The sequence below is a fragment of the Triticum urartu genome, chromosome 7A, assembly GCF_056163025.1.
Source record: "Triticum urartu cultivar PI428250 chromosome 7A, HENAU_Tu73, whole genome shotgun sequence".
Lineage (NCBI taxonomy): Eukaryota > Viridiplantae > Streptophyta > Magnoliopsida > Poales > Poaceae > Triticum > Triticum urartu.
In genome coordinates, this window is record NC_141879.1 from 205,877,830 (window position 1) to 205,886,044 (window position 8,215).

The 8,215-nt window shown below is 47.9% G+C and overlaps 1 pseudogene; it reads right to left on the reverse strand.

Moving 5' to 3' along the window:
* The window catches only part of LOC147959027 (uncharacterized), a 79,327-nt pseudogene extending 73,805 nt beyond the window's left edge, over window positions 1-5,522 (reverse strand).
* Between the last annotated feature and the right edge of the window lie 2,693 nt (window positions 5,523-8,215).

An 8,215-nucleotide genomic window follows, 5' to 3' on the forward strand; every position in this document is an offset into this window, starting at 1 on the left:
TATGACCGTTGGTATATATGGCAGTTCTATATTACCATGTCATACGGATGAACATCTCTACATTCTGTGTTATCCATTACATTCTGCACTTCCTTGCTAAGTTTGTGCCATCCTTATATAAACCATTATCTTGTTTTCTCCTAGGATGGTCAACACCCGCAGCAATCCTGCTGCCTCAGAGCAGGGGGAAGCCAGTGCAGTTAGGGGTGAAAATCTGCCTCACCTGCCTTCTCTGGCCAAAGTGATGCTGGAGGCGGAAAGAAACAAGCGTGAGACTAACCGCTTGCTAGAGCGGATTGAGCAGAACACTGCATGCCATCAGCGAAATGACTTGGTGTCAATCAATGACTTCATCAAGTTGTACCCACCAAAGTTTAACCATTCCGTCGAGCCCCTCGACGCGGATGACTGGCTTCGCAGCATCACCCACAAGCTACATTCTACCAACGTAGCCGAAGCTGATAAGGTTACTTATGCTGCCAATCACCTCGAAGGCCCTGCTAGCCTTTGGTGGGAAAATTTTGAAGCTATGCGCCCGGTCGGCCAAATCACTACTTGGGCTGAATTCAGTGAGGCTTTCCGTGAGCATCACATCCCGGAAGGTCTCATAGATCGCAAGAGGAAAGAGTTCTGCAATTTCACCCAAGGAAGACTGACTATGGATGCATATAGTCGTGAATTTGGGAATCTAGCACGATATGCTCCTGAAGAGGTATCCACCGATGCTAAGAAGCAGGCAAGGTTCCGCAAGGGACTTAGCCCTGAGCTTCGCCGCGATCTTCGTCTGCACGAGTGCACCTCCTTTCAGAAATTGGTCAATAAAGCCATCAGTGCTGAGACAGGCCAGTCTGACTATGACGCTTCATGCGAGCACTCTCGTGATTTTGGCTCTTCATCCGGCTCGGGATCTCAGAAGCGCGGGGTGTGGATTCCAAGCACGGCACTGCCACCCAGGTTCATTCCGAGGCCATCCTTTGAGGCGCCTCGCTCCAACCAGCAGTTTGCACCGTCTAAGCCCTATGGTGGCCCCGCTGATAATGCTGCTCCACGCCCCAATGTTGTGACATGTTTCAAGTGTGGAGAGCCGGGTCACTATACTCGAGAGTGTCCCCAGAACAACAACCCCAATTAGTCTGGAAAGTCCATTGGCCGTGGTAAGCCAGCGGGAAAGACATTCTACGCCAAGCTGGTCACCACTGCACGTGGCCATGTCAACTATGTCTCAGCCGAGGAGGCTCATGAGGATCCTAACGTCGTCCTTGGTACGCTCCTTGTTAATTGCCATCTGGCATTTGTTCTTTTCAATACTGGAGCATCTCATTCATTCATATCTGAGAGCTATGCTCGATTGCATAACACAACATTCTGTGACATGCCCACTACCATGGAAATTCAAACCCCTGGCTCTAGATGGCAAACTTCTAGAGTAAGCCATGGGAATGAAATTCTTGTCGATAGACTTGTCTTCCTTGCATCTTTAATAGCTCTCAAGTCCTCGGACATAAACATCATCTTGGGTATGGACTGGATGTCAGCTCATTATGCTAAGATTAATTGTGCCACTAGAACCGTTCAACTTACTCACCCATCGGGCAAGACAGTCAATATCTTAACTCGAGTGGCCAAGCGCCAGCTTTACTCCCTAAATGCCAACCCCCTTCCACACCTTGAAGATATTCCGGTAGTCCAGGACTTTCCGGATGTCATTCCAGAAGAACTGCCAGGTGTTCCACCTAGCAGGGATGTCGAGTTTGTGATAGACCTTGTTCCAGGAACCGTTCCAATTTCTAGAAGACCCTATAAGATGGCACCTTTAGAACTAGCCGAGCTTAAGAACCAACTGGATGAGTCCTTGAAAAAGGGTTTCATCCATCCTAGTTCCTCTCCTTGGGCTTGCCCCGTCCTCTTCGTCAAGAAGAAGGATGGAACAGATCGGATGGTTGTAGATTACCGACCTGTCAACTTGGTCACTATCAAGAACAAGTATCTGCTTCCCAGGATCAACGATCTGTATGACCAGCTCGCTAGATCCTCAGTCTTTTCCAAGATGGATTTGAGGTTAGGCTACCATCAAATCAAAATCAGAAACGGGGACATTCCCAAAACGGCCTTTGTTACTCGTAATGGCCAATTCAAGTACACCGTTATGTCCTTCGATTTAACTAATTCCCCATCCACCTTCTCTCGGTTAATGAACTCAGTCTTCATGGAGTATTTGGATAAATTCGTCTTAGTATACCTCGATGACATACTCATCTACTCCAAGAATGAAGAGGAACATGCCGAACATCTAAGGCTGGTATTGACGAAACTTCGAGAGCATCGCCTTTATGCCAAATTCTCCAAGTGTGAATTTTGGTTGCCAGAAGTGACCTATCTAGGCCATGTAATCTCTGGTAAGGGTATTGCTGTCAATCCCGAGCGAGTTCAAGCCGTCCTTGATTGGACTCCACCTGAGACGGTCAAGCAAGTTCAGAGCTTCCTTGGCTTAGTGAGCTACTGCCGCCGCTTCGTCAAAATTTCTCCGAGGTTGCTAAACCTCTAACCGAACTCCTCAAGAAAGATAAAAAGTTCGAGTGGACCCCACAGTTCGAATTCAGCTTTCAGGAACTTAAAAGGCACCTGACATCTGCTCTTGTACTGGTACCACCAGATTTCTCCAAGGACTTTATTATCTATTGCGACGCCTCGCGACAAGGACTAGGTTGCATACTCATGCAAGATCGTCAGGTAATTGCCTATGCCTCACGGCAATTACACCCACATGAGGAAAACTATCCCACACATGATCTAGAGCTTGCAGCTGTAGTCCATGCACTCAAAACTTGGCGACATTACCTTCTCGGCAATTGTTGCGAGATCTTCACCGATCACCAAAGTTTGAAATATATCTTCACCCAACCGGATTTGAATCTCAGGCAATGACGTTGGGTCGAGTTGATCTCAGATTACGACTTAGGAATAACTTACACCCCGGGCAAAGCCAATGTCATGGCTGATGCACTAAGTCGTAAATCTTATTGTAACAACCTGATGTTACAACAAAGTCAACCACTTCTCCATGAGGAATTTCGTAAGCTTAACATTCACATTGTTCCTCGAGGGTTCCTTTCCACCCTGGTGGCGAAACCCAACCTTACGGATCAAATCATAACCGCTCAGCGGTATGATAGAGGAATATCTCGAATCAAGGAGAACATTGCTAGCGGAGCTGCTAAGTGTTTCTCCATGGATGAGAGAGGTGTTGTCTTCTTCGAGAACCGCTTGGTGGTTCCCAAGAAACAACAGCTATGGCAATTGATCCTTAAGGAAGCTCATGAATCCCCTCTCACCATTCATCCTGGTAGTACTAAAATGTATCAAGACCTACGCCAGAGGTTTTGGTGGACTAGGATGAAGAGAGAAATCGCTCAATACATTGCTAATTGCGACGTCTGTCGTCGTGTTAAAGCAGAGCATCAATGGCCTGCTGGCACCCTTCAACCTTTGGCAATTCCTGAATGGAAATGGGATAAAATCGCTATGGATTTCATTACCGGGTTTCCCAGGACTAAGAGAGGGAACAATGCCATCTTCGTCGTGATCGACCGTCTTTCCAAAGTATCCCATTTCCTACCTGTTCATGAGAGTATCACCGCTAGCCAGCTAGCTGACTTATACATATCCCGAATAGTGTCTCTTCATGGTGTCCCATTGGAAATTAACTCAGACCGTGGGAGTCTCTTCACCTCTCGATTTTGGGAAAGTTTCCAAAATGCTATGGGAACTCGTCTCTCTTTTAGCACCGCCTTCCATCCTCAATCAAGTGGTCAGGTAGAGCGAGTCAATCAAATTCTGGAAGATATGCTCCGAGCTTCTGTCATCTCATTTGGAATAGGTTGGGAGAAATGCCTTCCATTCGCGGAGTTTGCTTATAACAATAGTTGTCAAGCTAGATTGGGCAAAGCTCCTTTCGAAGTTCTCTATGGACGAAAATGTCGAACACCTCTTAACTGGCCAGAAACCAGGGAAAGACAATTCTTTGGCCCGGATATGATTCAGGAAGCAGAAGAGCAGGTTCGCGTTATTCGTGAGAAATTGAAAACAACCCAATCTCGTCAAAAGAGCCAATATGATCGTAAACATAAGCTCATGACTTATGAAGTTGGCGAGAAGGCTTACCTTAGGGTTACACCTTTAAAGGGAACCCATCAATTCGGTATCAAGGGCAAGTTGGCTCCTCGTTACATTGGACCCTTACGCATTCTTGCCAAACGAATGGAAGTTACCTACCAGTTGGAACTACCTCCGCATCTTTCCAGAGTTCATGATGTCTTCCACGTTTCTCAACTCAGGCGTTGCTTCTCGGATCCTATCCATGGAGTGGACCACAAAACGCTTGATCTCCAAGATAACCTCACATATCGAGAATATCTCGTTCGTATCCTTGATCAAGCCGAGCGTACCACTCGACGCCAAAATATTAAGTTTCTCAAGGTTCAATGTTCACACCGTTCCGAGCAAGAAGCTACTTGGGAAAGGGAGGATCGTCTTCGACTCGAGTACCCCACCTTCTTCCCGGCGGATTCTAAATCTCGGGACGAGATTCGTTTGAGTGGGGGTGAGTTGTCACATCCTAGCTAGTCATGCATTAGAGTGTTGCATCATGTCTACCTTTCATCAGAAACTTGAATTGGGGAAGACAGAACCCCCAGCACCCCCTCTGGAATCAACTAAGGTTTACTAAAAATATTTTCAATGAACCTGAAATGCCCTTCTAAAAAGTTCACTCTCCTTGTCTTGGGTTAGAACCTCTGGCAAAATTGGTGCACAATTTTCTAGGTCAACAGAAGGTCATTGAACTAAATCATATGCAATTTGCATTTGGGCATTTGAATGCTAGTAAATATTTTAAATGCTCAAATAATTCTGAAGATAAGTGTGGGTTGTTGGAAATATTCTAATCAGAGCCTCTGATTATTTTCAGGATTTTTTGAAGTGCCTAGCTATTTTTAATAAAGCCACAAACCTACAGAAAAATAGAAAACATATATTAAAAGAGAGGGAGGGAACTTACCTGGCCGCAGCCCATCAGCCGGCCCACCTGGCGGCCTAGCGCTATGCTGGCCCATGCCAGCCAGCTGCTTCATTCCCGCCAGGCAGGCAGAGAACTGACGCCGGCGAGCGCGAGCTTGCCACGGTGCCAGAAGCTTGCCGCTTTGCGCGCCTAGACCTTGGGCAGGCTCCATGTCACCGCTAGACCTCGTGGACACCTCACTCGCCCCCTGCCTCTCTCCCTCGCTCTCCCGCACCATGGCCGACGCACCTGCCGCCGCACCGCCGCCGTAGTCGCGCCCTCCGTCGTCCCTGCACCGAGCCACCATGTCTAGAAGCTCCGCCGCCCTCCCCTCCTTCGAGCAAGGCGAGCCACGAGCGCTCGCTTGCCCGGCAGCCTCTGCAAGAACCTTGCCTGACTCCGCCGTCGCCGGAGACCCCCTTCGTCGTAGCCACCGCATCAGCTCGGCCCCGACCGCGCCGTCCATTCCTACGTGACCGCCGTGTGCTCAGCTACCTCCCCATCCTCTCCGTTTGCCTTCTCGTGCACCATAGCAACTGCACGAAGTTTCACCGCACGCGCCACCGCCGAGCTCGTCGCCGACGTGTCTCCGGCCAACCACCGGCCACACCACCGTGTCCAACACACTCACTGCATCCCCAGGAGCCCAACGCACCTCACCACGCGCCTCGCCGTGCCATGTAGCCTCGGGATCATCTTCACCCGAATCCGGCGACCGCCAAGGTCGTCGCTGGCGACGTTTCCGGTCACCCCGAGCTCAGCCACCACCACCAAACGCTGCAGCTTGCTCCTAGCTACGCGTAGATGCCCTCCGCCGCTCATTTGGTCACCGGAACGCACTAATGCACTTCCACCGCCGCGTCTGGCCTCACCGGCGGCTAAATGCCGGCGGGTTTGACCCGTTGACCTTGACTGGGTGGGCCCAGGTTGACTTCCCTGAGTCTATGACAAGTGGGCCCCCCCTCTGCTAATTAACCCAGATTATTTTTAACTAAATTTAGTTTGTTTAAATAACTGCTGACACATGGAACCCACTAGTCAGGTTGACCTAGACGTCCCTGTTGACCACTGACGTCACCCTGACGCACTGCTGACGCAATAACTAATTTCTGGATTTATTTTTATATATAGATTTCCAGAAATTGTTGCAAACTTTAAAAAATCATAGAAATTAATCTGTAACTCCAAATGAAAAGATTTATATATGAATTTTGATCAGAAAAATTCAATCTATCCGTTGGTAATGGTTTCATGCATGACAAAACAAGTTAACCTTGCTGTTTAAGCAAACTAAGATAATGCACTAATATGGCTATGTTAAATGAACTAACATTTGAATCTTTGATTCAAATGGGTTCATTCCTTTCTGTTTTAGCTTGCATTAGGCCAAGACACATTCATTTTGCCATGTCATAGAATGCATCATATTGTTGCATATTGTCATGTGTTGATTATGTTTGGTGTGTCTTTCGTGGTAGGTTCTGCCTCCGAGGATAACCCCGAATATCCGTCTGAAGGGCAGTACCCTACTACCACTCCATCAGGCAAGCAACCCCATTGATCATATCGATACAATCCCATGTTCTTGCCTCTACTCTCTTTTACTGCATTAAGACAACAACGTTTCAAACTGCTGTGTGCTACGGTAGTTGAACCCTTATCCTCTACATGACCTGTCATTGCCACAGTAACTAGATGAAACCCACTAGCATGTGTAGGAGTTGATTGAGCCGTATATGTGTTCCTACCTTGCTATGCCTGCTATGCTTAGAGTTGTGTCAGGTCTGGTTCATCTGGGTGATGGGCTAGAGTGAAATGATTATGTCGGTAATGTGAGGGATGTGTTGAACATGATTTGGTAAAGGTATCGATGAGAGGCCATGTAGGAGTACATGGTGGGTTGTTCCATTGAGGACGTCCGTAAGAACTGAGATCTGTATGTGTGATTTTAAGAATCAGCTACTACCATGCATTGGGATCCTTAATTGACCCTCTCGGCTTCTTAATCACCCTAGTACTCTGTCTAGGAGTTGCAAATAGTTTCTGGTGTTTGTAGGTTATGTGTTGGCGGCCGTGCGTAGCGCTGACCCTAGGGGTGGGCTATGTTACGGTAGATACACCATGGTCGGGTATGCTGGGCGCCCGTTTGGCGTCTCGGGACCCTGTTCACATCGTTCGGGGCCGTATGTGGAAACCTCGGCCGGACTCCCTGCGGATGGAACCTGGATAGGCGATAAACCTGGACTAGAGACTTGAGTGTTTAGGTAGGCCGTGGCCGACACCCTCGTTGGGCTTCTGCTTGAAGGTTGCCGAGTACATGTCGTGTAAACGGTGGTAAGTGGTGAGAGCGTGTATGAAGAAGTACACCCCTGCAGGGTTAACATCATCTATTCGAATAGCCGCGTCCGCGGTAAAGGACTACTTGGTTGCCTATATAGTTCATAGACAAGTTAATGGTTACCACTAAAAGACTCAAGATAAGTGTGACTATCGAGGATGGCCCTCTCGTAGGATGACGAGGGAGGATCCTCGGTGGAGTATTGTGTTGGTGATTAGTGGACTCGTGTGCGAAAACTATTTTACTAGTGGTGTCCCATAGGATAGCTTAGCCAAGAGTCAAAGCTGGCTTGCTGCAATAACTCCACCACCTTCTTGAGAATGAGCATGTATAGTAGGTTCTGATGTAAGACTTGCTGAGTACCTTTGTACTCATGTTTGCTTAATTACTGTTTTCAGACGACAACACCGCCCCCTTCGATGGGTTTTATGTAGATCTCGACGTCGATGAGTGACTTGCCACCCAGGTGGTGATCCTGGCCATGGAGGGCCCTATGTAGATAGACAGGCTTCAAGAAGCCTTCTTTCTTTCTAGCGTCTGTACTCAGACTTTTTGCTTCCGCATGTTCTTGTATGCTTGTATGACTTGAGTGTCGGGTCATGTGACCCCTACCTGTATGAACATGTTATGTATGGCTCTCTGGAGCCTTTAAATAAAGTACTTGAGTTGTAGAGTTTTGTTGTGATGCCATGTTGTATTTGCACATATCGAGCATATTGTGTGTATGATTGAAATGCTTGGTATGTGTGGGATCCGACAATCTAGTTTTTTATCCTTGGCAGCCTCTCTTATGGGGAAATGTAGTCTAGTGCTCCTTGAGC